Raw genomic sequence first — 18,681 nt, forward strand, 5'->3', positions numbered from 1 at the left:
GCTCTTCAACGGTGGCTGTAAGAGCCTAGACTTGCTGAGCTAAGGCTGTTGAATCCTGGTTGAACTTCATATGAATATAGAAGTTGATAAAAACTACGTTTTCGAATCTGAGTACGAAAATTTCATCCCCATAGACGGTGCCAAATTGATGAAGTGCAAATTCATTAGTCGAAGTGAATGCGTCTAGATGGAGCCAAGCCCTCGTCTAAGTGCTCAACATAAATGGTACGGTAGCTCCCTTAGAGTGGTCACCGGTGTGGTGCCTGCCACAACGTCTCCGATGCCAAAGTCAGTACAAGGAAGCTTTCAAATTATAAATCAATGTAATGGTATAACAACAAGTATTTTTTATTATGTCTATGTACCTTGTGCTGGTGCTTGTGGGGGCCTTATATATGCTTCTACAGCCCCTAGCCATTGTGGCAGTTATTGTGGCCTTAATGCCTTTCTTAGTAATGCCTTGTGCTTAATAATGTGGATTTCAGTAGTCTTCCAACGGTCCATATAGCTGTCTTTGTAACTACCTGAGGTATTATTGCCTGTATTGAATGACTTTGCTATCTTCATCAATGATGTGGACATTTGATATGTTTGTCTTGAGGGATGGCCTCGTTGGTAGTGATGATATCGTCCACGTAAGTTTAGTTTGTCAGTCCCATCATAATCCATCAAGGGATATCAGGCAAAGTGTTCCCCTTTTTCTCTATCTGTTACTATTTTGTGCAGAAGGTCTCAATGCTATTCTAAAGCAGGCTACTGATGTTGGGGAAATTCAGGGGTTTTCGATTTCCAGGAGAGTCCCTTAACTAACCCACCTCTTTTTTGCAGACAATTGCTTGCTCTTTGCAAATGATTACTAGCAATATATGAGAGTGCATTAGGGCAGATGGTTAACAAGGACAAAACTACCTTTTTCTTTAGCAAAAATACTGAGGAAGGCATTAAAGAGAACATAAAACTCTCTCTTGGGGTCCCGACCATCCAACACTACAAGAAGTATTTCGGGTTACCTTCCTTTGTGGGATAGAATAAAAAGGCATGTTTCACTCAAGTAAAGGAACAGATTTGGTCTCGAATGTAGGGCTGGAAGTAGAAACTCCTCTCTCAAGCCGGTAAGGAAGTCATGAATAAAGCCGTTATCCAGTCCATCCCGACATACTCTATGAGCGTGTTCGAACTTCCTACTGGCCTTTGTAAGGATATTGAAGCTATGATCAGAAGATTTTTGTGGGGGCAGGGGGATACAAAGAAAATACATTGGGTGAGATGAAGCACTTTATGCACTTCAAAGTCTGTTGGTGGCATAGGTTTCAGGGATCTCCAATAGTTTAATCAATCCTTACTAGCGAAATAGGTTTAGAGGTTAGTCCACCAAAAAGACACTTTACTGTTCAAGGTCTTCAAGGCGAAAATTTTCCCTAATGGTAACTTTTCAATGCTAGGGTGCCAACCAACTGCTCTTATGCATGGAGAAGTATCATACAAGCTAGGGAAGTCATTCTAAAAGGAGCTATTTGGAGGGTGGGAGATGGTGCTTCTATCAATATTTTGGAGCATGGGTGGTTGCCAAACACTACTAGCAGCAAAGTTCTCTAACCGTGAGGTAGCTCTGATGTAGTCTGGGTCAAGGAGCTCCTGGTGCTTAACTCTAGTCTATAATAAAATATCTATCATTATATAAATGAACTTAAATACCTATATAATTGATTCTAAAAAAAAAAGAAAAAAAGACCAAAATAATTTTAAATTGTTAGGTAAATTTATCTACTTTGGACTTATTTGTTTATAGTTATATGTCAAAATCGCTAAATTAAAGCACAATCAAAATAATATTCTTAAAAAAATTATCAATACCGACATAAAATAGAACATAAAATGTAAAGAATAAAAAAAAAAGGGTGCTATAATAAAGACTGAGAAAGTGAGAACATAATATGTCAAATTTACAAAGTCCCAAAGTTACTCACATAAGTCAAAGTTAAAGATGTGTAAATTTGTAAAATTGCTACAATAACCATGTAAATATACATGGTTACTGTAACTTTGAATATTATTATTATTATTATTTTTTCTTGCCTCTTGTCTCACCAAATTCCTTTCTTTCTGTAAGTTTCAGTTAACACAACTGATAAAATCTCTAATGGTTGTACAAGAGATCTGAGATTCAATCTCTGCCTACACTAAAAATTGATTAGAGTTATCATCAGGAGTGGAAGCCATAGGTTAAAACTCTCTCTCTCTCTCTCTCTCAAAAAAAAAAAAAAAAAAACCCTCTCTTTCTTTCTCTTTGTCTCCCTCTTTATGAAGATAATAATAAACAAAGAATGAAGAATAGTTATCTATATAATAAAGATTGAGAAAGTGAGAATATAATGTGTCAAATTTACACATTCAAGCCCCAAAGTTACTCACATTAGTCAAAGTTAAAAATGTGTAAATTTGTAAAGTTGCTACAATAACCATGTAAATATACATAGTTACAATAACTTTGTATATTGTATATCATTATTTTTATTTTTATACATGGTTACTTTAATTGGATTCTCAATTTTGCACCACATGTCCTATTTAATTTTTAATTTTGTGTCAAATAAATTATTGAGTGCAAAAATTGAAGAATCCAAATTCAATTAGATTATAACTTGGATTTCAATTGGAGTCCAATTTTCCACCACATGTCCATCTAAATTTTTAATTTTTGTAGCAAGTGTATTATTGGGTGTGAAAATCAAAGAGTCTAAAACCAATTAAATTCTAAATTATATATATATAATTTAGAGGGTACTCAACGTCCTTCTTGAGAGAGAAGGGGAACACTATGCTACAATGGAGAGAGTAGAGAGCTATCGAACAATGTTTTGGTTGCCATTTGTTAAGGAGAAGAATGTGCAGACAACCAGAGGTGGAGGAGGGGCTTTGGGTTTGTGCTTTTAGGTGAGGTATTGACCACAACCACAAGAAAGCACTTTCAGATTATGAGCATCATCGGCACTATCTCCCGACGGTTATTTATCTGTGATGATTTTCATGATGAAACTGGGTTTTGATTTGGTTTGGTATTTGTGAGGGAGTGATCATGTGTGTTAAGTTTATTGTTATAATGTCTAAAAATATCATGTCATTTGAGGGTGTAAATAGTCCCTTTTACGCCCGAAAAGGGGAAAAAAAAAATCCCTTTTACGCAGGTCCGTTTTTAATTTAATCAAGCGAAATAAACTTGGCATGATGAAGCTTTTTTTTTTTTTTTTTTGAGTTTAATATAATTTTTCAATTTGAATTTATTTATTGTCAGTGAAGTCACATAGGAAGAAATTTTTAAGAAACTAAAGTTTAGGATTTGAAATTGAGTAAATCATTAGGTTTAGTATGTATTAGTTTTTAGGGAAAAAAAAATGTAAATAGAGAGTGTGCTAATTTTTAGGAAAAAAGTTTATCAGGTAGTTTTTTTTTTTTTTTTTTTAATTTAAATTTTGTTGAATTAAAATTTTAACCCAATTTTTTATTTTTTAAGAATCAAGATTATCTAATTAGATTAGGGTTATTTTTGACATTTAAGCCCAATATTGCAAGATGCATTAAAAGTTAAAACCCATCTACCTACGTACAGTTTTACATGGAGAATGAAAGAAAAGATGAACAATCATATATAAATTGTATTGACTTATTTATATAGAAAATCAATATTATGAATGAACTTCAATTTGTTGATTAAAAAAAAAACATCTTTGTTTAAATAGGAATTTCATCGGCAGCTTTGAGAATTATCTCGAAGGCATTTTTCATGCATGACTTGAATCTCTGGGGATCCAAGAATCCTTTCTCCATTACGGCGCTTAGAGCATCTCCAGCAGATTCTTCAAATTTTTATACTGTTTGAAGAATGAACAATGACTTTTACCTTTTAGCTACTCACTTTTTTAAATACACTTTCCAACAGATTCTCTATTCTATTCTTTATCTCATTTAAATATTATTACTTAATTCATTCTTTATTTTTTATTTTTAATAACTACACATCTTCCAATATTTTTTATTCAATACCTCATTATTATAATAGAAAAAATATTTGAAAGATGAATAGTAAAAGTTATAGTGTTCTCTACTTATACTTTTATAGAGAAGCACTGTAGCAACTCTACTTTAAAAAAAGAGATAAAGAAGCTATTGGAGTGGGTTTTTGGGATGTTAATGCTCTAAAATTGGCTTTAAAGAAGCCATTGGAGATGCTCTAATCCTCAAGTTTTCCATATAACTTACTATTGTTATAATAAGGTTCTGCAAATCCATTTAATAAAAAACAAGCACATGCTAAGGTGGGCCACAAAATATGATGAATCTAATTGAAAGCAAGGTTCTATTAAAAAAATAAGAAAGCAAGGTCTTCTAAAATTATTCATAAAGGTGATTGAATTCGAGGAATTTTTTCACATTAAATCATAAATCATGCTTGTTAATTTGTTCTGTACTTTCCGCTATAAAGACCAAAAAGAAGAGAAAGTGAACACTAAAGATCTGAGAATAAGTGTAAAACAATCATTATGTGATTGCTTCTAATAAGTAGAAAGTTACAAATATCATTCTGTGACTTCGAAAAACAGAATCATTTTTATGACTTGAAAAAAAAAAAAAAAAAAAAAAAAAAAAAAAAAAAAAAAAAAAAGAAGAAGAAGAAAAAAACCAATGAAAGGAAAGCACATGCTCTCTTTGTTTTATGAGGCAAACATGTCACATTTATACTTCCATATCTACGAAATGGATTATAAAAATTAAAAAAATAATCTACAAGAAGGTGGAATTTGGAATTTTTTTTATCAAAAAATCTTTATAAAAGATATTTACTTGTTTAAGGCAAACTAGGTGGTATATACAATAGAGGAGTGCTATGTTCACAATATTTTTACAAAAAATCATAGGTGGTAAGTTGTTGTTAGTTCTAATTTGAATCTACAACTTAAACTATTTTTTTACCCACTTATAACGACTAATAGCAACCCACTACTTAAAATTTGTTGTGAAAATATTTTGAAAATATTGTAAAGATAGCATTTCTATGTATATTTTGGTCGAGCTTGTGCCCAACCCTCAACCGACCCAACTAGATTGGGTGGGGAGATCTCGAACCCACAACTGACTAGTAAGACTATCAAGTTGGATGGTTTGGGTGAATATCAGGTGGTGATTGGTTTCGGATGAAGCCAAAAATCACAAAAAAATTGGCAAAATCTCTTCAGATTCGACGAGTTCTCACTAGATCCATCCAAGATCCTATGAGATCTAGCTAGATTTGGCAGAGATCTCGTCAAATTTGGAGATATTTCTACCAAATCGTATGGAGAACTCGCTAGATATAGTTGGAAAAGTCACCAGATCTAGCTGAAAAAGTTGCCAGACTTGCTATTTTACGGTCGCTTCGGGTTTCACAGGTTTTGGAGTATGAGACCTACAACCAAACTGTTGGCATCGGGTTTTTGAATTTCGAGACCTGCGTTTGATTGTCGAAGTAGTCAGATTAGGTGGCGGCGAGTCATGTACTGTCGGTTTGGGTGGGTGGGTTGGATACCCCGAGCCTTAACCATCACAATCATCATGCAACCTAGATTATTTCCACCATTCTTGACCTTATTGTTACCATTGTCATCACCACCTTCAATTTTGTCACCACAGTCTCACAATAACTAATGACATCTTGATTAGTATCATTTTTATAAAACAATATATACAGAGTCTGTTTAGATAGAACTTATTTTGCTGAAACTGAAAACTGAAAACTGAAAACACTGTAGCAAAATAATTTTTAAATGTGTGAAAAGTACCGTGAGACCCATTTTTAATGAAAAAATGGCTGAAAAGTGAAGTTTATGGGTCCCGTAAACAGTACACGGTGCACTGTTTATTGTTGAAAAGGTCAAAACATGCGGCTGAATCCAATAAAAAAAAGAGAAAACGCGTGAACAGTAATCAACTAGTACGTGAACAGTACTAGTTGTCCCCTCTGAAACGCGTGAAAAAAAGATTAAAAAAAAAAAAAAGGAAGAAGAAGAAAACGTGAGTGAACTAAACGTAGATGCAAATAAGTTCAATCCAAACACTCTCATCATTATATGAATGAACTAAAAAGTTTTTATTTTTTTATTTTTTATTTTTAATTGTGTGTTTGGCTAATATATTTGCATCTAACCTATTTGTTTAATTAATGTTGAAAGCTGAAATAAATAAATAAATAAATTTAAACAAATAATTAGTTTATTTTTAAAATGTTAATTTATTTATTAAAATTTGTTTTTATTCCTTAATAAAATAAACTAAAAACGGAAAATTGCTGAACACACAAATTTGAGAGAATAACTCATTTTCTAAAAAGTATCAATGTATAAATAAAACGAAGCATAAAATATAAAGGATAGAAATAGTGATATTTTATATTTTCGACTATATAAGTTTTGTTTGAGTTTGTTTATGGTTACTTAATTTGCTTTGATAGAGATATGATGATAGGCAATTACTTTGAAATGCATATAATAAAATATTGCTTTTACTTTTAGCATCCGCTTGGCATAAATTCCTTAAAATTAATTTTGTTGTGAATAAATTATTGGTCTTATTTTTTCTTTTAATCAATCTTCATTTTAAATGATATATAGAAAATTAATTTTAAATTAAAGGAGGATGTAATATAGTCGTAATATTGTTTGTAATAATTTTTTTCTAATTACGATTTATATGTGTCTTGCACATTAAAACTAACAATAAATAAAAAGTTGAGAATTCATCCTGAAAAAAGGTTGAGGAAGTAATGTGGTTTTTTTTTTTTTTTGATACCAAGCAAAATAGTTCACAGCATTGAGATAGGTGTGCTTATGCCACAACCACAACTTTTTTATTTTATAGAAAAGTGCCACAACCACAACTTGGTAGTTAAAATGTCTTTACCATTCAATAGATATTGGGGAGACATCTCTTTAATGAGTAGGGACCCATGTTTTAAATTTTTAATTAAAGCAGGATGGTACACATGGCCTAGGAATCACTTGTTAAGAGCAAATATGTTACCACACACCAATGACTACCCGATAGGGACTCACTCCTTCCAACCTCCCGAAAGGGATATAAGTTTAACCATATTACGTATACTTTAGTTCAAGGTTATAATTTTTTTTCACAATATCTTATGTAGCAAGTTGTGATTAATGCATCGTCATATTTATATGAATTATGGTTAACATGATTTATAAGTTCCACTTAACTCAACTGGTAAAATCTCTTATCGTCATAGGTTGAATTTTATCATATCTATAAAAAAAACTAGTTGACATAATTTTTATTATGCACAAATTATAAATTTCTGTATTAATAATTTAAAAAAAAAAATCTCTAAATCAATTTTGAAGGAAATTCAACTAATTCACTACATGACAATTGATAAAGTCATAAACCATTTATATATACTTTTAATCACATGATACATTTACATACACTTTATAATTTAATGTTCATTTTTTTTTTTCTTTTTGAAAAGTAGTTAAGTATAATAGAAAAAAAAAAGGTTTTTAATGTTAAAATATATAAGGATTTAAAAAAAAAAGTTATGTCAATTAAAAAAAAAAATTGACAAATTTTAGAAATAAAGTCAGCTTGGTAGTTGTGGCCAGCCAAAATCCCAACTGCCGAAGTCATATTAAGGATGCATCCTTCTTCTTCTTCTTCTTCTTCTTCTTCTTCCTCTCTTTCTTTCTTTCTTCTTCATTTTTTTTTTTTTTTAATTTATAATTTTATAATTTTTTATTTATTAGTGAAGGGGGGGGGGGGCGGGGCGACCATTGTGATTTGCTCCTTGAGCGTGATCATAGGGGTACTCCCACTAGAAAATGTTAGATTGAGCATAATTATTGTGATCTAGAATGACCATAGACCTCACCTTAGTACTTCGAGAGAGCTGATAATTAAGGGCTCCTTAGCAGAAATACCTAAATTTCTCCTCAGGTACTCACCTGGGCTCGAATTAGAAACCACAAATCTAAATCACAGATTCCAACCATCAAGCCACCCCTCTCACGGCATATTAAGGATGCATCCTCTTCCTTAATGGTACTAAAGTTAATGCTGCCTTTTTTTGCAGCATTAAATAGCCACAATCATAACTACCTTCTACTCTTCTTTTATCATATATATATATATATATATAGGATTTTACTAATGTGTGTTTTAAGGACACACATTAATTTCCATTTTTGGAAAAAAATTTCTTGAGAATTGAAAAAGTAATGACAGCTTTTTCAATTTTCAAAAAAATATTTCTAAAAATAAAAAATTTAAAGGCACACATTAACTAGACCCATATATATAGAAACCATTCAAAATGAATTGAGTTAGTCAAACCATTCATTGAGTTAGTCAAATGATTTTAACTAAGCCGCAGATGTATGGCCGGATCTATGCCTAGGCCGGTGATTTTCGTACAAAGTCAGCTTGGTAGTTGTGGCCAGCCAAAATCCCAACTGCCGAAGTCATATTAAGGATGCATCCTTCTTCTTCTTCTTCTTCTTCTTCTTCCTCTCTTTCTTTCTTTCTTCTTTTTTTTTTTTTTTTTTTTTTTAATTTATAATTTTTAAATTTTATTTATTAGTGAAAGGGGGGGGGGGGGCGAGGCGACCATTGTGATTTGCTCCTTGAGCGTGATCATAGGAGTACTCCCACTAGAAAATGTTAGATTGAGCATAATTATTGTGATCTAGAATGACCATAGACCTCACCTTAGTACCTCGAGAGAGCTGATAATTAAGGGCTCCTTAGCAAAAATACCTAAATTTCTCCTCAGGTACTCACCTGGGCTCGAATTAGAAACCACAAATCTAAATCACAGATTCCAACCATCAAGCCACCCCTCTCACGGCATATTAAGGATGCATCCTCTTCCTTAATGGTACTAAAGTTAATGCTGCCTTTTTTTGCAGCATTAAATAGCCACAATCATAACTATCGTCTACTCTTCTTTTATCATATATATATATATATATATAGGATTTTATTAATGTGTGTTTTAAGAACACACATTAATTTTCATTTTTAGAAAAAATTTTCTTGAGAATTGAAAAAGTAATGACAGCTTTTTCAATTTTCAAAAACATATTTCTAAAAATAAAAAATTTAAAGACACACATTAACTAGACCCATATATATAAAAACCATTCGAAATGAATTGAGTTAGTCAAACCATTCATTGAGTTAGTCAAATGATTTTAACTAAGCCGCAGATGTATGGCCGGATCTATGCCTAGGCCGGTGATTTTCGTACAAACTTCAGCTTCCTTTCATTCATATTGAAAAGACAGAATCCTGCCGCCAACTTGTTCCTCTATTTTTTAGGTAACGAGCATTAAATGCTTAACTGTTTTTTATAATGAGATTTGTGGTGATAAGAGTAATGTCAAATGATTTTAACTAAGCCGCTGATGTATGGCCGGATCTATGCCTAGACCGCTGATTTTCGTACAAACTTTAGCTTTCTTTCATTCATATTGAAAAGACAGAATCTTACCGCCAACTTGTTCCTCTATTTTTTTGGGTAACGAGCATTAAATGCTTAACCGTTTTTGATAATGAGATTTGTGGTAATAAGAGTAATGAAATTAGCCTATTATTAGGTGTCTTAAGAGCATCTAAATTGGTTGAGTTATATATTTAAGAAATAAGAATATAGTTCCACCAAAAATTATTTTATTTATTTTATTATCTCATTTTATAATATACCAACATCAATGAATTTATATTTTTAACTATTTTCTTAAAATAATATAAAAAATTTATAAAAAAGTATTGTGAACACAATCAAAATAGATTTTTTATTAAAAAAATAGTGTAAACACAACAATTTAATAATATATATATTTTACATATGAGTTATATTGCATTGTCAAAAATAGATGTAGACTATAACTATGGACCCAAAAAATATGGTTTTGGCTCCACTAATGTAGTCACATTTTAATATTTTGTGGTGCTAAAAATAGTAATATAACTTTTTAGTAGATATGAGTATGATATGGAAACTCATATCCACTTTTTTTTTTGAGAAACAACTCATATCCACTTTTAATTGAACTAAACAATCAATCTGTCAAATACTATAATATATAAAACATAAACTAAACTATGAACCAGTCGAAACTTGTATCAAAAGCTGAAAACATTTTTATAGATGCAATATAAATATCAACCAGTCAAATTGAAGTTATTTCAATTGAACTAAACTACCAATAAAGTCCACAAAAAACTTACATACATAATTCATTTCCAATAACGTTAACTCACACAGCAAACCCATGGAATTCAACAACCATTAAGCTTGCAACTTCTTTTGATGCCAGATGGTACTTAAAGTTAACACAAAACTATCAATGACAACTTCATAAAGAAAAGGAAACAAATAAACTAATCCAAAAGTTTTCACGACTTCCCTTGTAGTCAGGGTAGCTCCACATTCGGCCCAAAGTGGTCACAGGACCACATGGCCTAGAAAAAAATTATTATATATAAATTTAAAAAATTATGATTTTTTTATCTAAATTTTTTTAGGTCCAACATAATTTAACAAAGTTTGGTAACAAACTTGATTGTAGACTAAATTTACAACTCCATTCAATATTTTTATTATTTGATGTGAATTTTGACAAATCCACCATTAGATTACATTTTCTTCTTTCACCCTCCATACCAGTAAAATTTTAAGAAGATCAAAGATAGATAGTTATGTCATCAATCGAATGTATAAATTTCTAGTTTTTGTAGTCTAAAATTATACATAAAAAAAATAAGTTTATGGATCGAATAGTAACTAGTAAACAACATCCAATTAACATGAAATTTGACATGCACATGTCAAATTTAAGAAAATAAAGAATATACAATTTATCGGTTAGATTTTCAAAATATGTAGTCATGTTAATTTGTTTAATGAGAATTGTAGCCTTAGGCTACAACTAAGTTTGTAGCCAAATTTCCTTCTAAGATAATTCTTAGAAGAAAATTGTACGACTTTATGTGTTTGTGTGTGTGTGTGTGGGTGTTTGTCTTCAATATATGAAGTTCACTTTTTATTAGATTTTGTATAATTTAAATTTCTTAATGACCACCTTGAAAAATTATTTTGTAGCCACCACAGCTTGTAATTGCCATAAATGTTCAACAAGGTCCAGTTAGAGTTGAGAATGAACTTCTTGGTTCCTAATGTGTTGATGAACTTGAATGAACTGCATAAATTCATTTGTCTACTCGCGCCACACTAGTGTACATAGAATCTCATCAATTTTTTCATAATCTACTTCTACTACTTCAACTTCATTTCGCTCATCTTCAATAATCATGTTATGGAGAATTATGCATGCTTTCATGATGTCTTGAAGCGTTTCATGATAGAAAAACCAAGTAGGTCCACGTACAATTGCAAATCGTGCTTGAAGCACTCCAAATGCACACTCTACATCCTTCTTATGTGCCTTTTGAGCTTCTGCAAATAATTTTCTTTTTTGTTCAAGTGGAGTTGATATTTTCTTCACAAATTCTAACCACTTTGGACATACACTATTGACAAGGTAGTTTCCCATTGTGTAGTTATTATCATGATTTTAAAAATCAAACAGATCAAACAATCGAAAAGGTAGTGGTTTTCGATTTTATGGTTGGACCAATGATCGAACCAGTGATGTCATATTTAACTAATTAATAATTTTAAATTATACAAATATAAATAATAGAATATCTAATAAGTTTAAAACTAAGAATATTTAATTATAAATACATAATTTTGTTTATAAAAAAATATGTGAGTTTAATTATCACATATTATATTTAGAAAATTAAAATAACAAATCCACAACTTATATATAGTATTAAAACTATTTAGTATGAAATTAACAATACATAATAAATTAGTAATTCTTTAAAAAAATGAAAATAAAAATTATACTATTACTTATTATTTAATTTATATAAATTATTATTGTACATTTTTTACATTTATTATATATTATGCTTTGGCTACATTTATAATATATATATATATATTATTACTATTATTTACTTATATGATCAGTATGGCAAGTAACATGTTACGTAGCTTTCTCCTCGTATATCAACGTTCATGAAATAGGATAAAATAGTCCAAAGGTTGCCAAAAGCCCAAAAGCGAAAAACACACCCCCAAAAGAACGACACCAGCATATACACTACAAGACAACATTGAAAAAAAACACAAAACAAAACAAAAAACCAAAAATTCTAATATTAACCGCTAAATATGGTGGGTTCAAATTAACTCAACTGCTAAAGTCTCTGATAATTAAATAAGAGATACGAGGCATTTAATCAAATGCTAAAAGTAGTGAAGCATACCAAGTAATGTGTGCCGTCAAAATTAAATTGAAAATTGATGCCGTGACAAGGTGGGCTTCCCTCCCTACAAAATTAAAAGAGACAAATCCTCATAATTCTTTTTGCTGAGAAAAAAAAAAAAAAAAAGAAGAAGAAGTTAATTTATGAGGATTCGTCTCTTTTAATTGAGATTGGACCAACTCAAGTAATTATTGATCCCTCCCTACAAAATTAAAAGAGACGAATCTTCATAATTCTTTTTGCTGAGAATAAAAAAAAAAAGAAGAAGTTAATTTATGAGGATTCGTCTCTTTTAATTGAGATTGGACCAATCTCAATTATGGGACGAATCCTCATAATTGAGATTGGGCCAACTCAAGTAATTATTGATAATAAGAATTATTAAATAACTTATAAAAATAATTTTATCATTAAAATATTTTTCAAAATTTCTAATTTATTCTTTCTGCAAAAACGTGACATTGTTTGAAATTTCCTCATTCATTTAAAATCTATACTTTCTTATAATAGCTTGTCTTAACTGCATAAGTCTCATAATGAATGTATTATGACAATTACATTTGTAAAGTAGTGTTAAGGTAGTCAATGTCAGATAAATAATAGACAGATATGAAGAAGGAAGCTTAGGAATAAGGGTGTTTTCAAACAGTGGCAGCTCTAAGAATTATTTTTAGAGTGACTACTAAGAAATTTAAATAATACAAAATCTAATAAAATGATAATTTGAATATTTGCTACAATTATAAGTCAAGTCACTGAGGAGATCAATAAAATTGTTGTGACTACAAACTCAAAATGAATATAACTGTCGCCACCATCAAGGAGAACTGATAACCACAATATTTTTCTTGGTACCATTTTTTAGGGAAAAATGAAATTAGAGATTATTTTTATTGAATTGGTTGAATGAGCTATAAATTTGAATGTTTAATGATTTTTATCATTTTGTTTTATAGTAGGCTTTTTGTTACATAATTAGATCACTTGTTATTATTTGGTCTTATCTTATTTTTGTTTGATTTATGTTTGTTGTTATTTGGGCTAATATTTATTTTTGTTATTTAATTTTTTTTTAATTTTGTAAAAGGAATTAAGGATTATGTTTGGGGGGCATAATTAATTTTGGAGTAATGCTACGTCCACAATATTTTTTCAATAAATCTTATGCAAAAAGCTGTTATTGGTGGGTAAAAAAATAATATCAGCTTTGAGCCCAAATTAGAATCAATAATAACTTACCACATTGGATTTGTTGTTAAATTATTGTGAAAATGTTGTGAATATAACATTATTTTATTTATTTATTTTTTTTAATCCAACATTTTGTAATTCTCAAGTCAAGCTGTTCAACATTTTTGTTCAACATTTTTATTAGGATGGTCACAATAGGTTAGTTTAACATATAATTTTTTTTTGGCAAATGTATATATGCAATTTTTTGCAAGTCATGGTGGTCTTGTGACCACCCTGGCTTGAATGTAGAGCCGCTAGTGTTTTCAAATGGTGTTTTAAAAAATTTGGTACCACCTAGTATCAACCCAAACCTTAGGAGAAGTATTTTGTATTAACCCTAAAATTAATATTGTAAGGACTGAAATTGGATTGGACCCAATATAGGATTGAGTTTTAGCCCAAAAAGCCCAAACAATAAATTTATAGAGCGTGGATGAAAGAACTAGATTTACTCTAGAAGAAAAACGATAAAATTTGCTAATTTAAGGCTATTAAGCACAAGTGAGATAAGAAAATCCGTCCCCGGAGTGGCCTGAGAAGCTTATATTATATTGTCTTGTTGATCAACAAAGTTATAAGAGTTCATAGTCTTATCGTAAAAATTGCTTGAATTCTTCTCCCATCCTTTTTTTAGTACATCTTCCCATGCTATATACTACAATCTTGGTATCATCCCTACCATACACGTATAGGTTAGATTCTGGGAACTCCTTCCTATCCCATCCAACACCTCCCAGAACCATCAACTAGTAGCTGTAAGGTTGCTTGACCGCTGTAAGGTTGCTTGACCACTTTTCAGGCATCACCTTCACATTAATGCGGCCAGAGAGTTAGTTGTAAGGCATTTAATGCGAAGGTAGCAGCTTTTTGAAGATATTTGTTGCCCTTCTCCTTTCTTAGCCCTTGTCCAATGTCCAACTCTTAGTTGTGATGTAATTTCGAAGAAAGTCTATGATGATATGACACTCTTACTGACCTCGGACCCTTGTTACCGAGATGGCTTTTCTTCTTGGACATTCGTTGGGCTTATCTCATATTATCTCTACTTTTCTCTTTATTCCGTTTCCCCTTATAATCTTATCTGGACATCCTCGGATTAGCTAATGTTCTCAGATTGGGCCATAGGCCCAATTAGTACAGTCTTAACAGTACCTCCTGATTAACTGGTCCACACAATAGCCCCTCAAAATCTTACTTTTCGACTCCTTGAGAGAAAAGGATGATTTTGACGTCCTCAGCCCATCTTGTTTATGGTCCTATTCTGTATTCCTGACCTCCTATATGTCTTTTTACCTGCTCAAGGCACGCTCCTGACGCTTCGGTGTCCAGAGCGTGCCGTCATTAAATTTTGGCGGTACCCTTGTCCCTTATGTTTAATGATAGGATGTAAATCATACGGTGAAAGATTTTTTTCATTTTACGAGCGGGAACTTTCCCGCTTGTAATTTCTGTATTGCTATAAATAGCTTTTCAAATCAATTCCTTTTCCTATTTTCAACAATCACACAATCCTAGAGCTCATACATTGAACTTGTCTCCTTCTTTCATCTCCCTGTGCGACTACAAATACTAGAAATTTGTCTGAGGATCCCCTTTTTTAAACCTGTAAGTTTTCTTAAACCCTCTTAGTTTTCGTTTTAAACTTGTTAATTTTTCTTCAAAGCCTTTTAGAAAAAATGGGTAAATTCAAACATTTAGTCGAGTCTGAGAAAGGTATGGAGAGTTTTAGGGCTAAGTATAGGATCCTGCCAACAGTAGGCATGAGGTACGCTGCTTAGGGGGAGTGGGTAATTGCTAGAAAAACCGGACAGGTGGTCATTCCCATGATCACTTTTATAGAGGGAGGGATGACCATTCCTATGGGTAACATCACTAGGAATTACTTTAGGTTCTTTAGGCTATCTCCCACTCAGTGTACCCCAAATATTTTTTGGGTCCTGGGGAGTATAGAAGTTTTAAACGGGAGAATGAACCTAAATTTGACCCACCACGACGTGAATTGGGTATACAACTTGCATCACCTGAAGAGACAGGGGTATTACCTTAAGTCGAGGCATCCCAAAGTAAGGTTAATCCAATGTCTCCCCACTTCAAACAAAAACTTAAAGGAGGATTTCCTAATCTTTTCTGGAGAAAGGCACGATGGCCTACCCTGTCCGACTAAGGAGGGAGAACCAGTGGGGGTAAAGCTGTAGATTTATGTGTCTTGGTTTGCATTTTATTTATTTTTATTTTTTTGTTTCCCAACACTCCTATTTTTGACGAAATTTTATTCTAATTCAATGATTTTGCAGATAGAAATTCTACTAAACCCAAGTTCAGCTTAGTTAACAAAGAGAGCTTAGATAGGATCTTGCAAACTGAGGTGTACGTGAATGAAGTTGACGGTCAACTCCGAGCAGCCCACCTAATTCTTGGGTACACACCCCTTTCGCTCGCATTCCAAGCCCCTAAGTACGTAATCAAGACCCACGACCCTCAGCTCCATCGTATCAGTGTTTCCTACCAAGGGTTCGTTATTCCAGAGGGTGTTCCAATTCCTAAAGGTACTCCCCGTACTCAACCACTCTTTGTGGTCACTCCTTCAATAGGAGCATCCTCATCCCAACTCATTCTTGAGGAAGGGGAAGAAAGAAAAGAAGAAGAAGAAGAAGAAGGTTCAGAGGGGATTGTGGACCTAACAGACTCCTTGGACGAATTTGAAGTATTCAACCAACCTTAATCTCCTGAGAGCATATCAGAGAAATGGGCATCCAGAGGAAGCCTCAGAAGAGTTTGATGGAATTGATAGAAGATCAACCTAGAAGAGGTGCACAGGGGAAGTCTACTCAACCTAAACTTCCTCCTCCTCCCAAATCTCCTCTCCTTCCTTCTCAGCCATCTCTGCCCTCTAGACTCGAACCTGCTGATCTAAAGAGGAAGAGAAAGCAGAAAGGTAAAGACGTGGTGGAGACCGGAAGATCTCGTCCAACTCGTGAAGACGAGGCTCAGCGAGTTGCGAAGCAGCAAAAAGTTAGCCACGTGTCACAACGAGGCATGGAGAGAGTGGACACTCAGCCTCCAGAGTCACAGGCTTAGCTACCAGCACCCATACTCGGCAGTGAGCCCTTGAGAGATGATGCATCATTCAGGGACTTCAACGAGGGCATTGGGTGCCACGTTGCTTCGGCCGTGGAGAAGGCTTTGTTACTTCCAAAAGATATGTCCGAGTTACGGAATATCAGGAAGAATAAGGTCTTCCTCAATTGTAAAAGATATTTGGGTATGGTATGATGTTACCCCTTTTTTTTCAACTTATAATTATTATATATATATATATATATACTTTTTATTTGTTATGGTACTTTTAGGCTGGCCACTTTTAGGCTGTCCAAGCCACTTTCAGGCTTAAGGAGATAACCAATTCATGCTATCAGCAACTGGAAGACGAAAAAAAAAGACGGATAGCAGCTGTGCAAACACTCACCATTGTTGAATAAAGCAATGCTGAATTGAAGAGAAAGCTGGCCGATGAGGAGCATGCCTACCGGAGTGCTGACTTGGCCCTGGAGGGCACGCAAAGGCAAGCCGAGGACTAGAGGAAGCGCATGCGCGAGACCATTAATCAATTGAGTACTTCTAGGGAACAAATGGCAGCTCGCAAGAAACAACTGGAAGAAGTCCAAAGGCTCAAAGATCAGGCTGAAAAAGCAAAGGCCAAGGCAGAGAAAGAAAAAGTAGAGGCCGAGAATGCGAGGGAAGAGGCTAAACAACATGGCTACAACATTGGTGTAACCGAGACCGAGGATACCCTCCGGGCAGAGGTCCCTATCGTATGTCGTGCCTACTGTGCTCAGACTTGGGAGGAAGCTCTCAACCGAGCTAGGGTTGAGGCTTCTTCTGAGCTGAGAAGGCCAGAAAGCATCTTTTTCCCCCAAGCCATACAAGCTTCAAACCTTCCTCCCAACCAAGGGGAGGCAGTCTCTATAATTGCTGCCACCACCGAGGAAGCCCAGACTCAGGATCCTCTTACTCCCAATCTGTCGGAGCAGTCCAAAGAGCCTGAAGTTCCTAAAGATACCTCTTCGAACAAGGCTACAGAGGTTCCTCAGGATGGGGCAGCTTCTCAAAGTTTCGAGTAGGCTCTAGCTTTAACCACCATACCTACTGGAGAAGTCCCTAAGGAGAAAGAGAAAGTTGTTCCTCCTGAGGCAGCTGATAAAGCCTCCAAGGGCAAGCTCCAAATAAAGTTAAAACCATAACTCTTTATTTTTACATAGGGTAGTTGCTGTCAATGTAATGAAATTCACTTTTTTCTTTTTATGACAAGTTTTAATGAGATGTAGATTTCATCTTTCCAAATTTACATGTGTTATTATTATTTTATCTTTTATTTATGCAATTTTCACTTGGTCTGTTCTTTGTTCATACATAACAATATGCCATAGAAGAATGAAGTTTACTGATATGAGGGAAAAAGATAGTTTTATATATTTTAACTGAGAATCCGAGTAAATCATGACTATCGAATCCACAGCACTATCAAGACACGATCTTAATTTATCAATTCTAATAAGTTTCCAACTCTGAGAAAATATTAAAACGTTTAAATAACAAGCAAGTCCAGGATACCTCAAAATGCTTCAAGTGATGCTTATGGATTTTACTTTGACTTACAAATTTGATCATAATCCAGTGCAAGGGGTATTAATTTCCACTAAATTTTTGGTCCGAGAAACTTGACATAACTTAATTTCTGTTTAATACTTCAATAGATGAGGGAACACATGATATATGATCGGAATAAATTAAAGGAAAACTAAATAGGACTATTTTTATTAATAATAATACCTCTTTAGATTGTTTACATTCTAAGGGTGGAGTACAGTTTTTTCATCTAGATCCTTCAAATAGTATGCACCTATTCCTGCCACTGAAGTGATCTGATACGGTCCCTCCCAATTAGGCCCCAGTTTTCCCCAGGCTGCATATTATGCTTTGCGACAAGTAATATATAATAGGCAAAAGTGTTAGACTATTAGCTATTAGTCATATCCCGTTCTCTATAATAAAAAAATCCCG

This window comes from Quercus lobata, chromosome 8, assembly GCF_001633185.2.
Source record: "Quercus lobata isolate SW786 chromosome 8, ValleyOak3.0 Primary Assembly, whole genome shotgun sequence".
NCBI classification, from domain to species: Eukaryota; Viridiplantae; Streptophyta; class Magnoliopsida; order Fagales; family Fagaceae; genus Quercus; species Quercus lobata.